Genomic DNA, 14,117 nt, shown 5'->3' with positions numbered 1-14,117 from the left:
TCTAAGGAGGGAAGACAGTTCACTCACATAGCTTCTTAATACCCATCTGGTTCCAAATAGCCTAGATTTATTTATATTAAAAGACTGAAGATAATAACTTTTTTGTTGTTTATGTCATTCTTAAGATACAGCAAGACCTATAATCTCCTAGAGTTCCTTCAACTAAACTCTTCAGGAACATCGCCACTCCACTGCATGCTGAAGACAAAGCAGGATACAAATAAACTAAAAGAAAGGGTCCTTGACGTTAGCAGACAAAGCAGGATACAAATAAACTAAAAGTACAGGGTTCTTGACGTTAGCAGACAAAGCCGGATACAAATAAACTAAAAGAACAGGCTCCTTGACATTAGCAGAGTTTTAAGAGTTTTTAATTCATTGCTTTCATTTAAAAATTTGGAGGATTCCCACGAATATACAGATTTATGTTTGTTTGTTTTAATGAGAAGATCTAGTCACAGTGGGTTCTCATTCCCATCTGGCAACAACTGACTGGTACTGAGTGGCTGCTGCTTAATCCTGGATAATCTCTAAAATCCTTCCAGGAACAAAATCCTGAGTGTCTAAATATGATGCAGCAAGTTTGTTGTTAAACTTTGAATTCAAATGGCATGAACAAAATAGACTTCCCAAGCATGAAACGTAGAATACTTCTATGAAGTAAAGTGAATTTCTGAATTGGATAATTTAAAATAAAAAGGCTGGAGTCAGTAGTGTTACACAAGATTTGGCAAAGACATCAAAGAAACACACACAGACATTGAAATGTACTTCATTAGACCCCTTGGTTTGATTAGATGTTGGAATGTGAGATCAAAATTGTGTCTTGAAGGACAAAGAAAAGGATGGGCATAACTGGGGGATAAAAGGAAGGAGTAAGCAATCCTTATGAGCATGGTAGAAAGAAAAGGGGGAAGTTACATCCTGGGAAGACCAAGAAATCAGAAAAAAATGCCGTCAGGAATTTTTGTTTAATTCCTGTATTAAAGCAAACTCTACACATAAAAGTCCTACAGATAAATTACTACTGTAACCTTTGTGTAGACTGACAAAGAAAAGAAAGACTCCAATTACCAAAATCAGGAAAAAAAGAAAGATCACTATCAATCTTACAGAAATAAAAAGTTTTACAAAGGAATACTATGAAAAATCATATACCAATAAATTAGACAACTTAGATGAAATGGAAAAATTCCTAGAAAATGCAAACACAAAACAAGACTCAAGAAGATATAGAAAATCTGAGTAAAGCTATAACAGTAAAAAGCTTAAGTCACTAATTTTAATTTTTCCACGAAGAAAAACTCAGGACCAGACAGCTTCTCGGAGTGAATTCTACCATTCATTTAAACAATACCAATTCTTTGCAGTTTTCTAAAAAAATAGAACAAGAGGGAACACTTCCCAACTCATTATATGAGTCCAGTATTATTATGATACCAGAACCAGGCAAAAAGCATCACAAAAAAGAAAACTATAAGCCAAGATTCCTTGTAAATATAAGTTAGAAAATCTACAAAATACTAGCAAACTTACCCAGCAACATATAAAAAGGATGATACACCATGACCAAGTGGGATTTATCCAAGTAATGCAAGTTAACAGAGTTTGTTTGCAAACAAAAATCAGTGTAATAAACCATATAAATAGAATAAATGACAAAGACCTCATGATCATTTCAATAGACATAGTAAAAGTATTGTGTTAACAAAGTCCAACACCCCTTCTGGATAAAACCACTTAGCAAACTAGGAATAGAAGGTGTCTTAGTCCATTTGTGCTGCTATAATAAAGTACCACAGACTGGGCAATTTATAAACAATAAAAATTTATTTCTCACAGTTCTGGAGGCTGGGAAGGCTGCATTCGGTGTCTGCTGAAGACCTCCTTGCTGCATCCTGGCATGGCAGAAGAGGTGAACACTGTATCCTCAAATGGTAGAAGGTAGAAGGGCAAAAAGGTCTGCTGAGCTAGATCCCCCCTACCCTTTTATAAGGCACTAATCCATTGATGAGGGCAAGGCCCTTATGACTTAACCACTTTCCAAAAGGCTTCATCTCTTAACACCATTACAATGGAAATTAAGTTTCAACGTGAATTTGGGAGGGGACACATTCAACCCATGGCGGGAGGTATCTCCCTCAACTTGAAAAACAGCATTTATGAAAACCTACAGTTAATATCACACTTACTGATGAAAGACTGAATGCTTTCCCCGTAAGAGCAAGAATCGATGAGGATTTCCATCCAAGAATAGGATGTCCACTCTCACCCCTTCTATTCAACATCATAATGGAGGTTCTAGCCAGGGCAATTAGGCAAGAAAAATAAATAAGACATTCATACTGGAAAAGAAGAAGTAAACTATTTCTCTTCACAGATAATATGATCTTGTGTAGATAAAATCCTAAGGAATTCATAAAAAGTTATTGGAAATAACAAATGAGTTCAATAAGTTTGCAAGACTTGAGATCAACATACAAAAATTGGTTGTATTTATTTTTATATACTAGCAATAAGCATTCTGAAAGTAAAATTAAGGAAAAATTCCATTTAAAATAGCATCAAAAAGAATAAAGTACTTAAGAATAAACTTAACAAAAGAAATGCAACACTTGTACACTGAAAACCACAAAACATTGTTAAAATAAAGAAGATCTAAATAAATGGAAAGACATCCTGTATTTGTGGGTTTCTAGTTAAGATGGCAATAGTCCTCAAATTTATCTACAAATTCAATGCAATTCGTGTCAAATCTCAAGTAGATTTTTGGCAAAAATGGACAAGATAATGCTAAAATTCATATAAAAAATGCAAGGGACCTAGAATAACCAAAACAAACTCCACAAAGAAAAGCAACTTTGATGAACTCACACTTCCTGATTTCAAAATTTTCCACAAGGCTACAGTAATCAAGACAGTACAAGACTGGAATAGGATAAGAATATAGATCAATGGAATAGAATTGAGAGTCCAGAAATAAACTCATACATCTATGGCCAATTGATTTTTCAACAAAGGTGTCAAGATGATTCTATGGGGAAAGAATAGTCTATTCAACAAATGGTCCTGGGACAAGTGGATATCCACATGGAAAGCAAAAGAAGTTGTACTCCTTCCTTAAACCACACACAAAAATTAACTCAAAGTGAATTATAGGCCTAGATGTAAGAGCTAAAACTATAAAATTCAGAAGAACACTTAGATATAAATCTCTGTCCTTGGTTGACAATGTTTTCTTAGATATAATGCCAAAAGCATAAGCAACAGAAGAAAATATAGATAAATTGGACTACACCAAATTTTAAAGCTTTTATGCTAAAACCAATATCTTCAAGATAGTGAAAAGACAACCACAGAATGATAGAAAATATTTGCAAATCATGTATCTGATAAAAGAACTGGTATTGAAGATATATAAAGAGCTCTTTCAACTCAATAATAAAAACGACTCAGCTTGAAAACAGGCAAAGGATTTGAATAGAAATTTCTCCAAAAAAAAAAGATGTAAAATGGCCACCAAGTACATGAAAAGATATTCATCCAATGATATAGTTTGGATATTTGTCCCCTCCAAATCTCATGATGAAATGTGATCCCCAGTGTTGGAGGTGGGGCCTGATGTGTAGTATTGGGTCTTGAGGGTGGATTTGTCATGAATGGCTTGGTACCCTCCTTGCAGTAATGAGTAGTGGTAAGTTCACATGAGATCTGGTTGCTTACAAGAGCATGGCACCTTCCCACCCCATACCCCGATCCCCTGCTTGCTCCATCTCTTGCCATGTGACACACTGGCTCTCCTTTGCCTTCTGCCATGATTGTAAGTTTCCTGAGGCCCTCACCAGAAGTAGATGCCAGCACTATGCTTCATGTACAGCCTGCAGAACCTTGAGCCAAATAACCCTCTTTTCTTTATAAATTATCCAGTCTCAGGTATTTCTTTATAGCAATGCAAATGGACTAACACAACCAACCTCATCAGCCACGAGAGAATGCAAATCAAACCCACTGTGAGATAACATTTCATGCCCACTAGGATGGCTATAATCAAAAAGACAGATAATAATAAGTGCTGACAAAAATGTGAAGAAATTGGAACCCTCATACATGTAAAATGCTCTAGCCCTTTGGAAAACAGTTGGTCATTGCTCAAAAAAGTTAAATATAGAGTTACTACTAATATATGACCAACAGTTACATTCTTAGGTATATACCCAAGAGAAATGAAAACAAACTTCTACACAAAAACATGTATATGAGTGTTCATTGCACTATTATCCATAGTAGCCAAATAATACATATTTTTATTAGCTGGCAAGTAGATAAATAAAATGTTCTATAATTCATACAATAAATGTGTAATTATTCAGCAACAGAAATGAAGTACTGCTACATTGCTAAACATGGATGAGTTATAAGAACATTACACTAAGTAAAAGAGACTTGTATAAAAAGGCACATCTTATATTATTCCACTCAAATGAAATGTACACAATAAGCACATCTATGGAGGCAGAAAGTAGATTAGTCGTCGCCTAAGACTGGGGAAAGGGGGATGGGAGTGACTACTAACAGATACCTGGGTTTCTTCTGGATGATTACAATGTTCTAGACTTAGAAATCATGAGATGGTTGCATAACTCCATGAATATACTAACAGATGGAAAGGGTAACAATGCTCTTTGTTGTGAGGATAATGGGCACCAAATTTACTACAATTAAAATTCTGTATAACCAATGCTTTCTGTAGCCTTGGTCTATGTAAGGATTACACTCTTGGAGGATCTACTACTAAGAGGAGAGGAGCCTAACAAACCCAGCTTCTCATCTTCTCCACTTTGAACATCCCAGTTAACCTCCACAGTCAAAGAGATCAAGAAACATAAACATAAAAGAAGGCTGTGATGAAAGTGAGGCTATGTATGAAATGTTGCTCAACTAGTTTCAAAACTCTATTTATTTGCTGATCCACCGCAGATAAGTTGGATGTCAGCTTAATGTCATCTCAGCTTCCATTTCATCTACAGCTCATGCAGGCTGGGAATGTAATTTCAGGCATTAGGCTTAAATTTCACTTAAACTGGATGTTCCACTCAGCTTTTTAAAAACAGGAATTGGACTTTAGCATACTGCTATTTCATTCCCCTTGATGCTATTGTTTCTTCTATCAACTTCCCGAGTCTATTCAGAAAGAGGAAAGACGGAGATGGCTAGATTCCAAAATACCTTTCATTGTTCTTCCCAGAAGACAAATCTTTTCTGTCCAGATTCTACTCCGGGTCAGTGTTACATGAACATAGAACAGAGTAGTACCTCAAACATTGTTATTGACTTAGCAGTACATTGGGCACAGATCAAGTTGCTATTAAAAGCAATGTACTCCTGCCTCCTTCACATATGCCTGAGGTCACTTGTGTTTGGCACTTACGCGTCCTTATGTTATTACAAAACCATACACTGAAGTCTTGCTAACTCAGTTTTTTTCTTCACTACATTCGATGTAATTTTCACATCAAGGTGTTTCTATAGACTAGACAGAGTGAGAGTTCAGCTTCTTCCACCCAAAGTGTTTAAATTTGACTAGACAGCAGCAATTGCTTTTTAATCTAAGCAAACTGATCTGTCAAAGACAATCAACTCAGGGAAGTGATTCCAGGAGGATCCTAATAATCCCAATGAGTCATGCTGCCCTATGTGAAACTCAGCCTCTGAACTCTTGACATAGTGTGTCACAAGTACTTAGTGGAATAAGTACATACAGCTGAACTCTGTGTTGACACACACACTCTAGCCTCTTGCGCATAAGTTAATGATCACTGCATTTAGTCTGGTGGAGGAGCACACTCTTGTGTATGGTGATGTCAATTCATGTTTAATGATGCTACAGCAACTAGGCTTCATGTTGCATAACCCACTGTCCTCACAAGCACTGATCAACAGTGTGCTTGATTCTTCTAGATGAAAATAAAGGGTTGGGGTTGTTGTTTTTAATGACCTCCTAGCTTTTTATTTATGTATTCATTTTAAGGCAGGGTCTCACTGTGTTGCCCAGGCTGGAGTGCTGTGGTGCGAGCACAGTTTACGGCAGCCTCAAAGTCCTGGGTTCAAGCAATCCTCCTGCCTCAGCTTCTTGCATAGATAAGATGACTGGCATGGGCCACTACCCCTGGCTAATTTACTTATTATTATTATTTTTTTTTTTTTGTAGAGACTGGGGTCTTGCTATGTTGCTGAGCCTGGTCTCAAACTCCTGACCTCAGGTGATCCTCCTGCCTCAATCTCCCAAAGTGCTGAGATTATAGATGTGAACTACTATGCCCAGCCTCACCTCCTATCTTTTAAACATGGTCTCCAACCTCTTAATAATACCTGTATCAATGTAGGGCTTTGCAGTTACCAAGAACTTTAAGAACTTTACCTTGCTTAATTTTCACAACAACACTGAGAGGTGGGTAGATGGTTAGACTCAAACTTCGATCTGATGGTTTCAGGTTTTAAAGTCTTTCCAATGCTTTAAATCATATTATTAGAGGTTTTATTCTATTGTTAGGGTTACTGGGTACTACAGTTTGAAGTTTGTCCCCTCTAAAACACGTATTGGAAACTTAATCAGCTATGCAACAGTGTTGAGGGTTGGAGGTCTAATGTTTAAGTCATGTGGGCTCTGCCTTCGTGAGTGAATTAATGCTGCAATAAAAGCTCTTTTGGCTGGGCGTGGTGGCTCACACCCGTAATCCCAGCCCTTTGGGAGGCCGAGGCAGGTGAATCATGAGGTCAGGAGTTCAAAACCAGCCTGGCCAAGATGGTGAAATCCTGTCTGTACTAAAAATACAAAAATTAGCTAGGTACCGTGGCAGGTGCCTGAAATCCCAGCTACTTGGGAGGCTGAGGAAAGAGAATTGCTTGAACCCGGGAGGCAGAGGTTGCAGTGAGCCAAGATCACGTCTAGCCTGGGCAACAGAGCAAGACTCAGTCTCAAGAAAAAAAAAAAAAGGCTTTTGAGGGTGAGTTCATCCCCTTCTGCTCTTCTGCCGTGTAAGGAACAGCATTTCCCCACTGGTGGAGGACACAGCATTCAAGGTATCACCTTGGAAGCTGAGACCAGGACCTTACCAGACATCAAACTTGCCAGCACCTTGATCTTGATCTCCCTGCCCCTGTAACTGTGAGAAATAAATTTATATTCTTTATAAATTATCCAGCCTCGGCTGGGTGCGGTGGCTCACGCCTGTAATCCTAGCACTTTAGGAGGCCGAGACAGGTGGATCACGAGGTCAGGAGATCGAGACCATCCTGGCTAACCTGGTGAAACCCTGTCTCTACTAAAAATACAAAAAATTAGCCGGGCGTGGTGGTGGGCACCTGTAGTCCCAGCTACTCGGGAGGCTGAGGCAGGAGAATGGCGTGAACCCGGGAGGTGGAGCTTGCAGTGAACCAAGATCGAGCTACTGTACTCCAGCCTGGGTGACAGAGAGAGACTCCGTCTCAAAAAAAAAAAAAAAAAAAAAAATTATCCAGACTCGGATATTGTTATAGCAGCACAAAACTGGCTAGGACAATGAGGTGGGGAACGGGTAAGGGGATAGAGTGGGATAGCAGTGTTGAGAGTTCTGTGCCTGACTGGGGTCGTGCTGCTGGGGTCCCTTTGCTCCCACAGACAACCTTATCAAACTATTAGATAAGGAAATGAAGACAGCAAATGGGGGAGCAGCTTGCTGAGTGGCGTCTGGTTGGGGGCAGGGTTGAAAATTCTCCCTAAGAGATGGGTTAGTTGTTATTTGAGAATGACTTCCTCTTACTAACACTTGGAGGATTGTTTTAAGAGAAATAATAATATACACTTAGTTCAATCAAAGGGCAATGAAAGAGTAGATTGGCTCAAAGGTAACCTTGAAAGAAGAAGAAGAAGAATTATACTAGCTAATGGCTTGGCGCGGTGGCTCACGCCTGTAATCTCAGCACTTTGGGAGGCCAAGGGGGGTGGATCACGAGGTCAAGAGATCAAGACCATCCTTGCTAACCCGGTGAAATCCCATCACTACTAAAAATACAAAAAATTGGCCGGGCATGGTGGCGGGCGCCTTTAGTCCCAGCTCCTCAGGAGGCTGAGGCAGGAGAATGGTGTGAACCCGGGAGGCAGAGCTTGCAGTGAGCTGAGATCGCGCCACTGCACTCCAGTCTGGGCGACAGAACAAGCCTCCATCTCAAAAAATAATAATGATTCTTATTATAATTATTATTATTATACTAGCTAATACATATAGAGCACTTAATATTTTCCATGAATCTGGGTGCTTTATATATATTAATGTACTAAATGCTCATCACAAGCCTATGAAGTAGGTACTATTTTTCTGCTGAGAAAACCAAGACAATGGGAGACTGATTAACTAACCTGTGACTGCACAGCTAGTAAATATTAGAGCCAAGTTTCCATCCTAGGCAAACTGATTAGCCAACCTGTGCTCTGACGATAGTGTGATGCTAATAATGAATTTGAGATGGCTTTCTGAATTATGAGGAATTTCATTAGTTTTCTGACAATACAATAATGAATATTTTCATTTCAGGCAGTATTACAACCTACTCTGATTGACCCTTCCACTAAAAACACCCAAAATTGATGCATAAAATTAAAAGAAAAAAATTTTTTTTAATGTGCTGATAAGCTGGTAAGAAGGTAAGGAACACTGAGATGCCTAAAATTACATGGGAATGTGGACCCAGAGAGGCATGCTGAACACCGAAGTCAGTTTTCACTCTAATGATATGCACTGATCCTTGATGACCCTGGCTTTTGTTTTTCATAAGGTCATAGCATATGGGGATACAAGGCAAAGTCTAGGGCTTGCCCAAGCCGGGGAGTCTAATAAGACACCTCAATGTAAAGAATTCATAACAACAAAACAGACTTTCATTTGGGTTTCTAATCCAAACTCCCCCCAGGATTTCAGGTTAAGAATGTGGTTTACAATGGTTCTTTGGTGGAAATGCACTCAGATGTGTGAAAGTTGTCAGCATCAAGATGGAATAGCTTGTGTCAAACCCAAATATAATAGGAGGTTAAGAAAAGAGAGGCTCATATACATGAGCCTATGATACGACTGAGTGAGGGCTCTCATGCACATATGCCTGTAGCAAAAACTTTTGCCAAGGACTTTCAAAATTGCAGCTTGCTACTGTGTCACAAGGACAGATAGTGGGATGCAAAAGAACACTTATCTGACACACTGTCTCCACTAATGAACTGACTTCCACTCCTGAAATAAGCCCCAGTAACCAATGTTCTCTTTGTTTCAAAACAAAAACAAATTACGTGTATTTCTCTTTTACCTTTAAAACCTTCCCCTTGCCTTAACCACTTTGGATATGACTCTGGTCCCCATAGTCCACATACCCCAAATTTGCAAATTCTCTGTGATTTGTTTTTCTAAGACCACCAGAGTGGGCACAAAAGAACCAGCGAGTAGGCAAGGCTAAAAGCAAAAAATTTATTCTTTGGTCATCTAGCTTCAGGGACCGGAGCTGGGGGTGGGGGGGGGGGCGGAGTTTCTAATACAGTCCCGACAAGAGTGGGGGCTGAGAAAGCCCGCCCCCGGCGCATCTGCTGGGAGCGACTTTTCTAGGAGTGGAAGGGCAATAGGCAGGGTACGGGCATGTCGGGGGAGGGGGGGCGCTCCGCAGGTGCCACCAGGTAAATCTTGGTCTCTTCGGATTGACATCACCTGGTGCATGCCTGATTAATCTGCACCTTCCCGGGCGTCAGCTGCATTTTCGCACACACGGGTAAAAGCCGGTGATGAAGAACCCGGAAATGTGCCATCTTGCCTCCGTTCATCCAAACACTCTGTACACTCCCAGATAAACTCACTGTCTTTGGAGAATCTCTCTCTGTCTATTATTAGGTTGACAGACACCTGGCAGAATCAAAAAGCAAATTTACTATAAAGGAGTCAAACTTAAAATCAATCATCAATTCCCACAGATAAACTAGCAAAGAGTAAAAGCTTAGAGCAGAATAAGCTCTAATAAAACACACAAATAAACAAAGCACCATAAGTGTAGAGCCAATAGGAATGATAATCATAAGAATCAAACCCCAAAAGACATCAAGTAGTTCAATTATACAGTAGAGAATGAGAGGCATAACCTGGTAGTGCTTTGCACTTATTTCTTGCTCTTATTTCTTGCACTTATTTCTTCTCTGTTAGGAAGTTAGGAAGTTAGGAAGCCTTCAGAATAGGAATTTCTTCTCTGTTAGGAAGTTAGGAAGCCTTCAGAAATAATTTGGCACTCATACATGTATTATCTGGAAGGACAAGGACGTTGTCATCCCTGGGGCAATCTTTGATTGATGGGATATGAAAGCTAATCCATAAGTCTCATCTTACATTCTTGGTGGACAATTCTGAGATATCAGCTCTTCAAAAGGTCCTGATGAAATTAAGCTCCACTTGCTCATAGTGGACAACATCTAAGGCACTCTCATGTTGCCTTTCTCTTCTTCCTTGTTTCACTTTCTCCAGTCCCCTACTCCTGTTCCCTGAAACTACCTGCTTGAGAATTTAAAATATGAATAAGGAACAAGAGACTATAAAACATGAAGAGAAGTATCTGGAAAAAATAACCAAATAGAACTTCTAGAAATAAAAAATAATTTTCATTAAAAATTCAAAGGGTGGTTAAACAAAAGAATAGATACAGTATAAGAAAGAATTAATTAACTGGAAGATAAATAAAAATATTTTGCATAATGCCGAACAGAGACATAAGCATATATAAAATATGAAAAATGTGGTAGAGTGCAAATATCTACAAAAGTCAAATTGAAATTCCTGAAGGACAGAATAGGGAAATTTTGAGGAAACAATATTCAAAGAAGTAATGGATGAATTTTCCAGACTGAATGCCTCAAATCATCAGATTGACAAATCCTAAATTGCTAAAGAAAAAACATATAAAAGTAGAGCAAATAAAAAACATAAATTAAGATGTGGAAATAAATATAAATGTACAATAAATAAATGCAAATGGGAAAATAAACCTATTTAAAAGTTAAAATTATCAGATTGAATAAAAAATTTAAATCCACCATTGAGGTATGTTAAAAAGAAGCCTGTGACATAAGGATAACAAATGGTTGAAACTAGAAGGACGAAAATAGATACATATTTTAGAGAGAATCAGAAGAAAATAACTATTGGGTACTAGGCTTAGCACCTGGGTGATGAAATAATCTGTACAACAGACCCCTATGACATGAGTTTATCTATGTAACAAACTCACACATGTATCCCTGAACCTAAATTAAAAGTTGTTTAAAATATATATATATATATATAATATGAACAAAGTACAGCTGATATTACTATATTAATATCACACAAAATAGACTTTAAGGCAAAAGACAATGAAACTAAATAATGAAAAAAGGTTAAATTCACCATCCAGATATAAAATTCCAAACTAAGTTCTAAATAATACAGCTTGCAGCTATATAAAGTAAAACTTAAAAGAATTACAAGCAAAAACATATACACACCAGTAAAACTGAAGATTTTAACATGCCTCAGTGGTTGAAAGCTCACTCAGTAAAGCAGAAAAATATCAGTAAGGATATAGAAGATTTGAACAATACAGTTAACAAACTTTACCTGTTGACATATATAGAACATTTTACTCAAAGAGTGGAGAAGCATTTCAAGCTGAAATGGTAATTTATAAAAATTGAACACGTTTGGCCGGGTGCAGTGACTTACGCCTATAATCCCCACACTTTGGGAGGCCAAGGCAGACAGATCACAAGGTCAGGAGTTCGAGACCAGCCTGGCTAACATGGTGAGACCCTGTCTCTACTAAAAATACAAAAGTTAGCTGGTTGTGGTGGTGGCCATCTGTAATCCCAGCTACTCAGGAGGCTGAGACAGGAGAATTGCTGGAACCCAGGAGGCAGATGTTGCAGTGAGCCAAGATCATGCCACTGCACTCCAGTCTGGGCAACAGAGCAAGACTCTTCCTCGAGGGAAAAAAAAAAATTGAACACATTCTGGGCCATGAAATGAAATTCAACTAATTTTAAAGGATTGATATCATACAGGTTATATTTTTTGCCACAAAGCACTTCATAGAATGAAGCACAAATGGCCAGTAAATTATAAAAATGCTGCTTAACTTTTTAGTAATTGGGAAAATTAAAATTAAAATATACAGTGATGCCATTTGACACCAACTGTATTGGCAAGATTTTGTAAATTTGACAGTCTCAAGTGCTGGCAAGAATCTAGCAAAACCACATCTCTTAGACACTGCTAAAGAGCATCACCCCTTTGGAAAACAATTGGGATCAGCTATTAAAGTTGGAGATGTACATTAACTATGACTCAGCAATTCCACCAGAAAAACTCGGGCATGTATACAGATGTACAAGAATATTCAAAGCAGGCCGGGCGCGGTGGCTCAAGCCTGTAATCCCAGCACTTTGGGAGGCCGAGACGGGTGGATCACGAGGTCAGGAGATCGAGACCATCCTGGCTAACGTGGTGAAACCCCGTCTCTACTAAAAAATACAAAAATCTAGCCGGGCGAGGTGGCGGGCACCTGTAGTCCCAGCTACTTGGGAGGCTGAGGCAGGAGAATGGCATGAACCCGGGAGGCGGAGCTTGCAGTGAGCTGAGATCCGGCCACTGCACTCCAGCCTGGGCGACAGAGTGAGACTCCGTCTCAAAAAAAAAAAAAAAAGAAAAGAAAAGAATATTCAAAGCAATATTGTTTTTTTTTTTTTTTTTTTTTTTTTTTGCAGTTTGTTTATTTGTTTGTTGAGACAGAGTTTTGCTCTTGTTGCCCAGGCTGGAGTGCAATGGTGCAATCTCGGCTCACTGCAACCTCCCCCTCCCGGGTTCAAGCGATTCTCCTGCCTCAGCCTCCCGAGTAGCTGAGACTACAGGCATGCGCCACTACACCTGACTAATTTTGTATTTTTAATAGAGATGGGGTTTCTCCATGTCGGTCAGGCTAGTCTTGAACTCCTGACCTCAGATTATCCACCCACCTCGGCCTCCCAAAGTACTGGGATTACAGGCATGAGCCACCGCGCCTGGCCAGCAATATTGTCTTAATAGTTAAAACTGGAGGCAATCTAAATGTTAACCATAAATAAGGCCACAATAAACAAATAATAGTGTCCGCCTGTGAACATGTGTAAAATTTCTCTGGGAAAGATGAAGCATGAGATACTGGGTCATAGGTACATAGATATTGAATTTCACTAAACTTTTTCAGAATTCTTTTCCGAATGGCCTACCAGTTAACACTCTAGAAAGCTGGTTCAAGAGTTCTCATTTTGCTGTATCCTCACGAAAATTTAGTATTTTCTATTTTCTAATACTGTACTTGCTATTCTGATATGGAATCTAATTTTTATTTTAAACTTGCCTTTTTTGAGTTGCATCTTCTCATATACTTGTTAGCCAGTCAGACTTATCTTTCTATAAAATGCCTAGCCATATCCTTTGTCCATTCGCCTATCGAGTTTCCTGTCTTATCCCTATGCAAGATTTGTTTATATATTCCGTATGTTTGGACTTAGACATTATGGATAACTTTCCCAATCTGCCATCTTCTGTTAACTTTGTGATACCCTTCAAGTGAGAAAAAAAAAAAAAAAAAAAAACCCTCATAATTTTGTAGTAATCAATTTTCATCCTAAGGTTTGTGCTTTGGGAGTCTTATTTATGTTTTTCCCCACTCTCATGTCATAATTCCTTTAAGTAGTTTCAAGGTTTTATCTGTATATTTTTTTTGCATTCTTTGAGGGTTATTTCTTAGAAACTTTACAGCTTTAGCCCCTATTGTAGGTAGTATCTAATTTCCAATTACATTTTCTGCTTGGTTACTGCTGATAAAGATGAAAGCTATCATTCTTATCTCCCAACAGTTCTAACAGTCTGCTTATTCCACATATTTCTTATATACATAAAATCATAACATCTGCAAAGAATTTCAATTTCATCTCTTCGTTTCGAATCCTGATAACTCTTAATTCTTTTTCTCACATCATAGCATTGGTCAAGCCTTCAGTGTTATGTCAATTAGTAACAATCTTAATGAGATCTTAATGA

This window comes from Piliocolobus tephrosceles, chromosome 5 (genome assembly GCF_002776525.5).
Source record: "Piliocolobus tephrosceles isolate RC106 chromosome 5, ASM277652v3, whole genome shotgun sequence".
Lineage (NCBI taxonomy): Eukaryota > Metazoa > Chordata > Mammalia > Primates > Cercopithecidae > Piliocolobus > Piliocolobus tephrosceles.
This window is presented reverse-complemented; position numbering follows the sequence as displayed.